Below are 9,537 nucleotides of genomic sequence, written 5' to 3'. Positions count from 1 at the left end.
TTAGTGAAACTATTCATATCAATGCAAAAAAAAAAAAAAAAAAAAAAAAAAAGGCAAAGAAACTAAGTCTGTACAGCAAAAGATGGAAAGGAAACAAGAAAATTAAATGAAGACAAAGGTTGTGATCATTACAATAAATGAAAATAGGTTTTTATCTTTAAAATGTAGACTCAAACTGCAAAGCTAATGATATGCCATCTACAAAATATTCCTATTTTGTAAATAACACTATAGATTTAAAGAAGAAAGGGCACAGATGTACTGGGGAGACAAAAATAACTGTGATCTGTTGGATGTCTACCATGTGCCAAGCAATTTTCATATACTCACTAATATGACATATCTATAATTATATGAGGTAGGTATTATTAACCTCAGTTGACAGATAAGAAGACTAAAGCCCAGAGGGATTACTAAAAACTAGTAAATAAATTATGGAAACATGATTTGAATTTAGATTTAAGTCTGACTGAGGCATGTTCAAAGACACTACACTGCCTCTCCAGAAATCAGGAGTAGCAATATTAACACTGGACTAAGAATTTAAAGCAAGTAAAAAGAAAATTAAGGTAAGAGAATTTCATATTAATAACAAGTATAATGCACAAGCTGTACCAAATGACATAAAAATGCATAATGAAATTTAGACATTAAAAATTAAAGGACATAATTACAATTATTGAGGAATTCTCATAGCTCTGCCTTATAGATAATGTAAACAAACAAGGTCATAGAGGACTTAAACAGCAAAGCAGAAAAAATGAACATATGTAAAAAGAGAATGTACTGTTACAAGTTTCCTTCAAGAATTGGATAATGAGCAGTGATAACACTGCTCTTGAAGAGTTACGTTATAAAGTGAACTCAGTGGATCAGACTATAGATATGGGAGTTGTCTTTTAGGTTTGGAATCATTTAAATGGACTACAGATATTGGAATTACTGGTTACAGAATATAAAATAGCTGGCTAAAATACTTAAATATTTAATATTTCCTTATAAGAGGTGAGTAAAAAAGAGACTATAAAATGACCATATGTGTTTTAAAATCAAACATAATGTTTAAGTGTGAAATATATAATTGAAACTAAAAACTATTTGAATTAAACAGATTAGATACAGCCAAAGAAAGAATTAGTAGCTGGAAGCATAGATCAGAGAATTTACCCACAATAAGATAAAGACGAATAAGTTCATGTGGAATGGAGACTAGAATGAGAAGGTATATATTATATAAAATTAAAGTTTTAGAAAGTGGGAATACAGAGAATGGATGTACAATATCAAAAAATAGAGCTGTAAAATTTTCCAGAATTGATGGAAGACGTGAATTCACAAAGAGAAGCAATACAACATATTTCAAGGATGGTAAATAAAAAGAAATCCACTTTTAAGTACATTTTAGTGAAACTGCGGAATACTGAAGACACAGATTCTAAAATTGGTCATAGAGAAAAGTCAAATCTACAAAGGAACAGGAATTAACAACGAAATGGAAAACAAAAATAGCAAGATATCTGCAAAGAGTTAAAGAAGGTCTGTGCCATTCATAAGAGGGCTTAGTTATCCATGGAATCTTGAGAAAGGTTCACAGCAACAAATGCTATTCATTCAAAGCTCTGTCTCTCAGTCTGTTCCAACTGCTATAGCAAAATACCCTAAATTACCCAGGTAATTTATAATAACAGCCATTTATGTCTTAACATTCTAGAGGCTGGGAAGTCTAAGATCAAGACACCAACAGATGTGGTATCTGGTGAGGGCTCTCTGCTTCAAACATGACATCTCTTGCTGTGTCCTCACATGGCAAAAGGAACAAACCGTGTTTGCATGAGGCAGAAGAGCTGAAGGGACAAACTTGCTCCCTTAAGTGCTTTTATAAGGACACTAATCTCATGCATGAGGATGGAGCCCTCATGGCCCAATCTTGTAATTAAAAGGCCTCAACTCTTAATACTGTTACATTGGGAATTAAATTTCATCAGGAATTTTGCAAGGCCATAAATATTCAAATGATTGCACTCTGTCCAGAAAGGAAAGACTCCCTGGCTGCCTTGGCCAGGCCAGGCCCAGTTAGGAGATAAATACATAACTCTGAGCTAGATTCAAATACTGTTGAATTTTGATTTGTCTGATGTCTCTTCTGGTTCCTTGTTGTTCCTTTAACTTTTACTGAGCTACATAAGTTCTGCTGAAGGTAAGAATAAATGTGCTGAAGTTTGATTGTTTGGCAATTCAAGTAGTTTAATTAGAGGAAGGGAATGTGCCAGGAATGAGGACACAAGAATCTGGGGGTTTTCTGATATACTTCTCATAGTATATAAATAAATTGGAATTTGGGTGTTAAATATTAACCTCTTGAGTTTAGTTAAACGAGCCTATTCTCAGTATATTGACAAATTCAGATCCCAGAGCCTATAAGCCAGATATCAAACCATGGTAATTTAAGCGAAATACTGTTGATGCCCCGAGAGCCTCCTGCATGACAGCATACTGACATTTTCATCTGAGGAGTTTTACTTGTGGCCAGACTTATTTCCTTAAACACCTTCTAAAATGTTCATTTACAAAAATTGAATAAAGTATTCTTAGTGATGAAGAAAACCCCAGGTTATCAAAAGCATAATATTCAAATGTTCTGTATATTAAAATGAGTTTTTAGAAATACTTTAGTCATGGGACGTATAAAAGACACTCTTCTAAATAACCTAATGAAGAAAACTTAAGATTATTTTCAAAAATGAAAGTGAGACTACTTATTAAAGCTTCAGATAGCTTTATACTGATGATAGTTTTCTCTTTGTTTTGGCTGCCAGGAGGCTGACAGCCAAATTTGAGGCCCCAAACTGTACAGGATCTTAGGCATTTTGTAAACTACCCGTATCCCTGGCTTTATCTTGTTTGTGAGCACTTTTTCATTCTTCCTAATATTTTCTCCACCCCCAACCTATTATAATGTATGTGTTTTTATTTCTGTAAGTCATCTCAAATCATTTGTGGAATACAAAGTAATAGAAATAAATCAGCAAAGTAAAAATTTTTAAAAATGTGTATAACCCTTATACCTATGTATTACATGTGTATACAACAAATGTATTTTACATATATGCATGTGTATATGTGTATATATTTGTATGTAATGGAAAGAAAGCAGTATATCCTTAAATATTTTTTACTATAGGCCTATGGGAAAACTAACTTAAGAAACATTTAACTAAAAACCTAGAAAAGAAACAGAATGACTGTCCTTAGGAAATATACCCATGAGTCCATACCAATATGGATAAATGATTGAATAAATAAAAGGAGATTGAATAAATAAGAAAGGGGAAATGAAGAGACAAATCTCCCTTGTAAAAGCATTTCAAATAATTTATGTAGATACTTCACCTTCATGGAGGTAGAACATAACACTCCACTCCTCATGTGTGGGGCTGAGCCTAGTGACTTCTTTCCAAAGAGTACGGTATGGAAAAAGCAGTGAAAAGAATTTTATAATGGAAAAACCTGACAAGTACTTCTTCAGCCAGGTGATCAAGGTTAACATCAAGAGTGATGTCATGTTGATTATACATACCAAAACATATGTATGTATAATAATGTGAAGATGGCACTTTTTCTCTTTGTTCTTCCTCCTAAAAACTCACAACACCTCTCTAATCATGATAAAAACATCAGGCAAATTTAATAGAGGAGCATCCTACAAAATTCTTGGCCAATACTCATTAAAACTGTGAAGGTCATAAAACATTAAGAAAAATCTGAGAAACTCATTGCCATGAGGACGTAAGGAGACATAAGCAAGTGTAATGTGTCATGAGTGGGATCCTGTACCAAAGACATTAGGTAAAAGCTAAGGAAATATCAATAAATTATGGATTTTAGTTAAGAATGTATCACTACTGGTTCCGTAATTGTGGCAAATGTATTATTCTAGTATAAGATGTTCATATTGGGGGGAAACTGGCTGCAGTATTTCTATAAATATAAAACTGTTCTAAATAATAAAGTCTTTAAATTTTTGTTATATAGTATTTAATACAAGCGAAAGAACATTTGTAATTCATATATAGATTAAAACAATTAAGAAAACCCCATAAACTCTTCCCTCTACTAATGATTAGAACATTAGCAATAAGTGCCATCGAAGCTATTCTAATATATCACAGCCTTTCCCCAGCCCTGACATTTCCCCTCTTTAAAAAAAAATTTTTTGCCGGGCGCGGTGGCTCACGCCTGTAATCCCAGCACTTTGGAAGGCCGAGGCGGGCGGATCACAAGGTCAGGAGATCGAGACCATGGTGAAACCCCGTCTCTACTAAAAAAAATAGAAAAAAATTAGCCGGGCGCAGTGGCGGGCGCCTGTAGTCCCAGCTACTCGGGAGGCTGAGGCCGGAGAATGGCGTGAACCCGGGAGGCGGAGCTTGCAGTGAGCCGAGATTGCGCCACTGCACTCCAGCCTGGGTGACAGAGCGAGACTCCGTCTCAAAAAAAAAAAAAAAAAAAAAAAAAAAATTTTTATGGGATATTAATAATATGTTCATAATATGAGGTAAGAATCCACTTCCTTTTCTGTTATGAATATTTTGGAAAATATTTCAAACAAATGAAAAGTTCCAAGTCCAATAGAAACAATTTTTTTCCTAAACCATGTTGCCACATGATGTCCCATCACTACTGAATTGAATATCTGTTTCCTACAAAGTATTCTCCAGAGGTTGGGTGCGGTGGCTCGCACCTATAATCCCAGCACTTTGGGAGGCCAAGACCAGGAGAATACTTGAGCCAGGAGTTCAAGACCAGCCTGGGCAACATAGTGAGACCCCATCTCTACAAAAAATAATAAAAAAATAGCCAGTCATGGTAGTGCATGCCTGTAATTCCAGCTACTTGGGAGGCTGGGGTGGGAGGATTGCCTGATACCAGGAGGTGGAGGCTGTAGTGAGCCATGTTCATGCCACTGCATTCCAGCCTGGGTGACAGAGTGAGACTATATCATCTATCTGTCTTTCTATCTATCTGTCTATCTATATCTATCTAGCTAGCTCTATCTTCTGCACAACCACAATAATAATAATCAAAATTGAGAAATTAATGTGTGTAGATCACAGCTGTTCAACTAGCCTCTGTTAACATTTCACCAATTGAAACAAAAATGTCTCTAACCCCACTTTGTTCCTGATGTAGGGAGGGCAAGGCTATTCTCTGACTTGTCTTGGAGCCCTGCTGTCTAGGGGTTAGGGAAATCCCACAGTCAGCCCCCACTCCCACCACCATAGTTCTTCAGTGGATGGAGAATTGTTGAGAACATGACCTTCACTTTTCTGGCTCGGCATCCAGCACAGGGTCTCACTGTTACCCAGGCTGGAGTGCAGTGAGCAATGATTGTGCTACTGCACGATCACGGTTCACAGCAACCTTGACCGCCTGGAGCTCAAGTGATCCACCTCAGCCTCCCAAGTAGCTGGGACTACAAGCATGCACCACCACACCCGGCTAATTTTTTTCTATTTTTTTGTAGAGATAGGGGTCTCACTCTGTTGCCTGGGCTGGTCTCAAACTCCTGGGCTCAAGTGATCCTTCCACCTCGGGCCTCCCAAAGTCCTAGGATTATAGACGTGAGCCACCATGCCCGGCATTAAAGAATCCACTTCAAGATACAGAGCCTTTTTCTGAAAGATCCCTGTTTGTGTTGCCTGTGAATCCTACATGCCATAGAGAATTTTTATCTCCACTTTGTTGTTATTCCTGGCACCTTAACAGAGTGTCAATGTAGATTTCTGGATACCTATTCTGCCTAATGCTGATCCTTGTTCAGCTATATACTGTGCAAGTCTTTGCATCTGTCCTTTGTTCTTGATCCCTGAATGAAAGTCTAGGCAACCAGGGCTTCCTCCCAGGGTGAACAAATAAGCAGTGAGATCCCTGGCCTCATTCCTGGTTAATTGTATACATGGCCCGAGAAGCCCATGTTAGAAGCCCTGCACCTCTTCTAGATATGCCTGAAAACATCTTGTTAAATCTCCTGGATGATAAGAAGTGGTCCCTGGCCAAGTAAAATCCTTCCTGTGAAAATCAATTCCTAAAAAGCTTTCCCTTGGTGAACTGGATCTGACCACAGAGTTAGGAAGCCTGGAGGATCTGCCGCTGCATGGGAGTTGAGAGTGAGGGAGTCTCGTATCTTAGTACATTTTGAAAAGAAAAACAATGTCAGTCACACCCATTTTAAGGTATTGTGGGTCAGAATCATTTCTGAAGTCTACTTTGCTGAGCAGTTTTTTCCACTTAGTATATTTGGTGTAAGATATTATTTTCTCTGATTATCCTTGGCCATTTGGCCCAGAAGAACTGCATCTTAATTGATCCTAATGTCTGATCCTCCCCAAGTGTCCAGTCACAAATATCAATCAAGGTACTGTGGAGTCAGATGGTAGCTGCTTCCACAGCTTGTGGCCTTTGTAATATCAATTCGCCACCCCTTACCTAGGTTTAAGTTTTGACATCTTAGCACTGTTTCCATACCGGAGAAGGTGTACACCTTCGCCCTGGAGGCTCCTACCTTCCCTCCACTGACCACAGCTTTAAGTCTTGCCTCTGAGCTGGGCACTGGACTTTCACCTCCTTGGTTAGGGAAGTAGGCTAGGGTTGCATCATTAACATGGTATGTAACACCTGTCAGGCCCCACGCATTTGACCATGCCCTTTTCTTTGAGGAAAAGAGCTGTGTCTCTTCACAGAGGGCTCTATTCCTGTCTAGATATGGGATCATTGCCCAGGGACTGCTATCTGCAACACAAAGAGCATCAATGAGAAATTTTGAAATTTTAGCCAACTAAAGTTACATGCCTGCTAACCAGGGTAGGCTTGTTTATGCTGTGATTGGTTAGAAATTGGTGCCCAAATACAGTGGCATGGGAAAACACATGTTTATTTCATGCTAATTATCACCACATGATAGAACTGTACTCCGTAGAGTGACTTAGTCCAGGCTGACAGAGGTTCTCCATCCTGTACCTGCCACCGGGAACACACAGCCTTCCTAGTCTACAGGGAAGTGGGAGAGACAGTGGACAGTCCCCAGAAGGCTTGGCTTTTACTCAAAGACCCTGGCCAGAACTATCCAAACGGCCCCACCTCATTGCAAAGGGGCTGAGGAGTACTCAGGAGGAGAATTGTATGTTAGAGAACGTTAGGGGTGGCCACCACAGGGGGCACCTGGCATTTTCCCCAAAATGACTGAGTTTAATATAAGCATATGTGTTAAGGTCTTATCTGTTCACACTTGAAACAGAATCCCATATACATACTTCTTGAATTTCTCTCTTATACATTGTTCCTCTCCTCACCCAGTTTTTCTAGCCTTCAGCTGTATCTCTTGGGGGATCCTGCAACCATCATCCCAAGACAGTGGTCCCATTCTGAGCGCTGACCTTGAAGGGCAAGGACATGTCCCCAAATTCTTGAGTGGAGCACATGCAACCAAAGAAACCTCTAGTGTTTCATTTTGATAACCTTGCATAGGATAATTCTGATGTGTGATTGTGCACAATATTTCCTCCTAGTAGTGAGGCTAAGAAGATTGGGGTTTGGGGGTGGCAAATGGGCAAGAGAACAGCATCCTGCCACATATAAGTGAGGGTAGTTATTCCAATAACAATAGCACTTTCATTTTAATTCATTCTATGTACCGTTTTCAGTAGGAGAGAAGGATTATAGAGGAGAGGACAGAGGCCAGAGAGCCAGGGAAGATTGTTTTAAATGTTTGTTTATTATATTATTTTATGTGATATTATATTGAAGAGGCCGAAAGTGCCAGGAGAGAGGAGAAGAATGAAAAGTTAGATGATAATCCAGTGAGCAAGGTTCTTGTGGAGACAGAAGGAAAATGGTGCCCCAAAACAGGTATTTATTTGGCCTGGAATTACTGTCTGGTCTTTTAACTTCCTCTCCATGCTTCTGTATCCATGCTCCCCTATCCTTCTCCAAAGCCTCACCTCTGATGGCTTCATTTCACTGTCTGGGCACTCTCCGTTCCCCATTCTGTGTTTCTCCTGAGTCTAGCGTACCCCTCCCAGCTGCCTCATGCTGCCATGCTGTGATTTTTGTTTACCACTGTTGGTAGTTCAGAACTACAGTATACCTGGGGCCCCCTAAATCAAGACTGCCTCTCCCCTTTTAAAGAGAATAACTTTTGTTCTATTAGATAAAACCACCTTATTCTCTTTTGTAATATTCTAGAGCAACTAGCTCTCTTAGAATATTAGTATACTTAATACCTCCCATTTATAATTTTTTCTCAGTGCACTCAAGGTCTTGAGTCCCTTGTCCTCACTGTGCAGGACCTGACAGTGAATCCACCCCTTGGGATGTGGTGGTAGGTAGATTCTGTTACCGCAAATGGGAGTACACTTCCCCCATGGGTCAGAATGGTGTTACAGGGATGTGGTAAGAACAAATCTGCATTCAGCAGGACACAGTGGCCAGCAGATGGAGCCAGCCAGAAGAATTCAGGAGCAGGTGATAACCCACACGTCCGGTGAAGCAGGTAGAAGTACCTGGAAGTAGGTTCTCAGCCACTAGGCCCAGATATAGGATTTCATGTCTCTTCAAGGGAAACTGACAGGAGAAACATCTGTGCCAAGCTTAGAGAGAAGGCCTTGAGGGCATGTCAGAGCTCAGGTATCGGGACTGGGGTCAACGGACATGGTCAGACTCTGAGTGAGGCCCATGCTTTGTCCTCCAGAGTGAAAGTCTCTCTCAGCTCAGCTGAGCTCTGGTTCCAGAGTCATCTCTGTGGTTGACCTGCAGGTGGGGATCAAGTGGTTGCACTGCGGACAGAAAAGGGCTGACAGGACAGAGGGGAAGGGAGGGAAGGCCCAGCACATTATGAAAACCCAGCGAGGCTGGGCGCGGTGGCTCAGGCCTGTAATCCCAGCACTTTGGGAGGCCGAGGAGGGCGGATCACTTGGGGTCAGGAGTTTGAGACCAGCCTGATCAACAGAGTGAAACCCCATCTCTACTAAAAATACAAAATTAGCCGGGCATGGTGGCATGCGCCTGTAATCCCAGCTACTCAGGAGGCTGAGGTGGGAGAATCACTTAAACCCAGGAAGTGGAGGTTGCTGTGAGCTGAGATCATGCCATTGCACTCCAGCCTGGGCAACAAGAGCAAAACGGTCTCAAAAAAAGAAAGAAAGAAAGAAAAACCAGCGAAGGCCCAGCTTGAGCAGCCAATGGCACAAGGACGCCACTGTAACTGACAGACACTGTAACTGACAGACACGCCTGCTCTGCCGCTGGGCCTGATCTTTTGTGTGGGGAGTTCTGATCAGTACCAGGCACTATTTTGAAGCACCGTGTCTGGTTTCCATCCTCTTTTGCTGTCACGTGGCAGAAAATTCCTCTCTCATGCCATCCTTGGAAAAGTCCTTTCTTCAAAAAGATCTCCCTTCCATAGTCCTCCCATTAGAATCCTTTGCACTCTGTACAAAAAGACAAACATTCTGATAAGTCCATCAATTAGGCAGAGTTGTTGGA

Source organism: Macaca fascicularis, chromosome 4 (genome assembly GCF_037993035.2).
Source record: "Macaca fascicularis isolate 582-1 chromosome 4, T2T-MFA8v1.1".
Classification (NCBI taxonomy): domain Eukaryota; kingdom Metazoa; phylum Chordata; class Mammalia; order Primates; family Cercopithecidae; genus Macaca; species Macaca fascicularis.
This window is presented reverse-complemented; position numbering follows the sequence as displayed.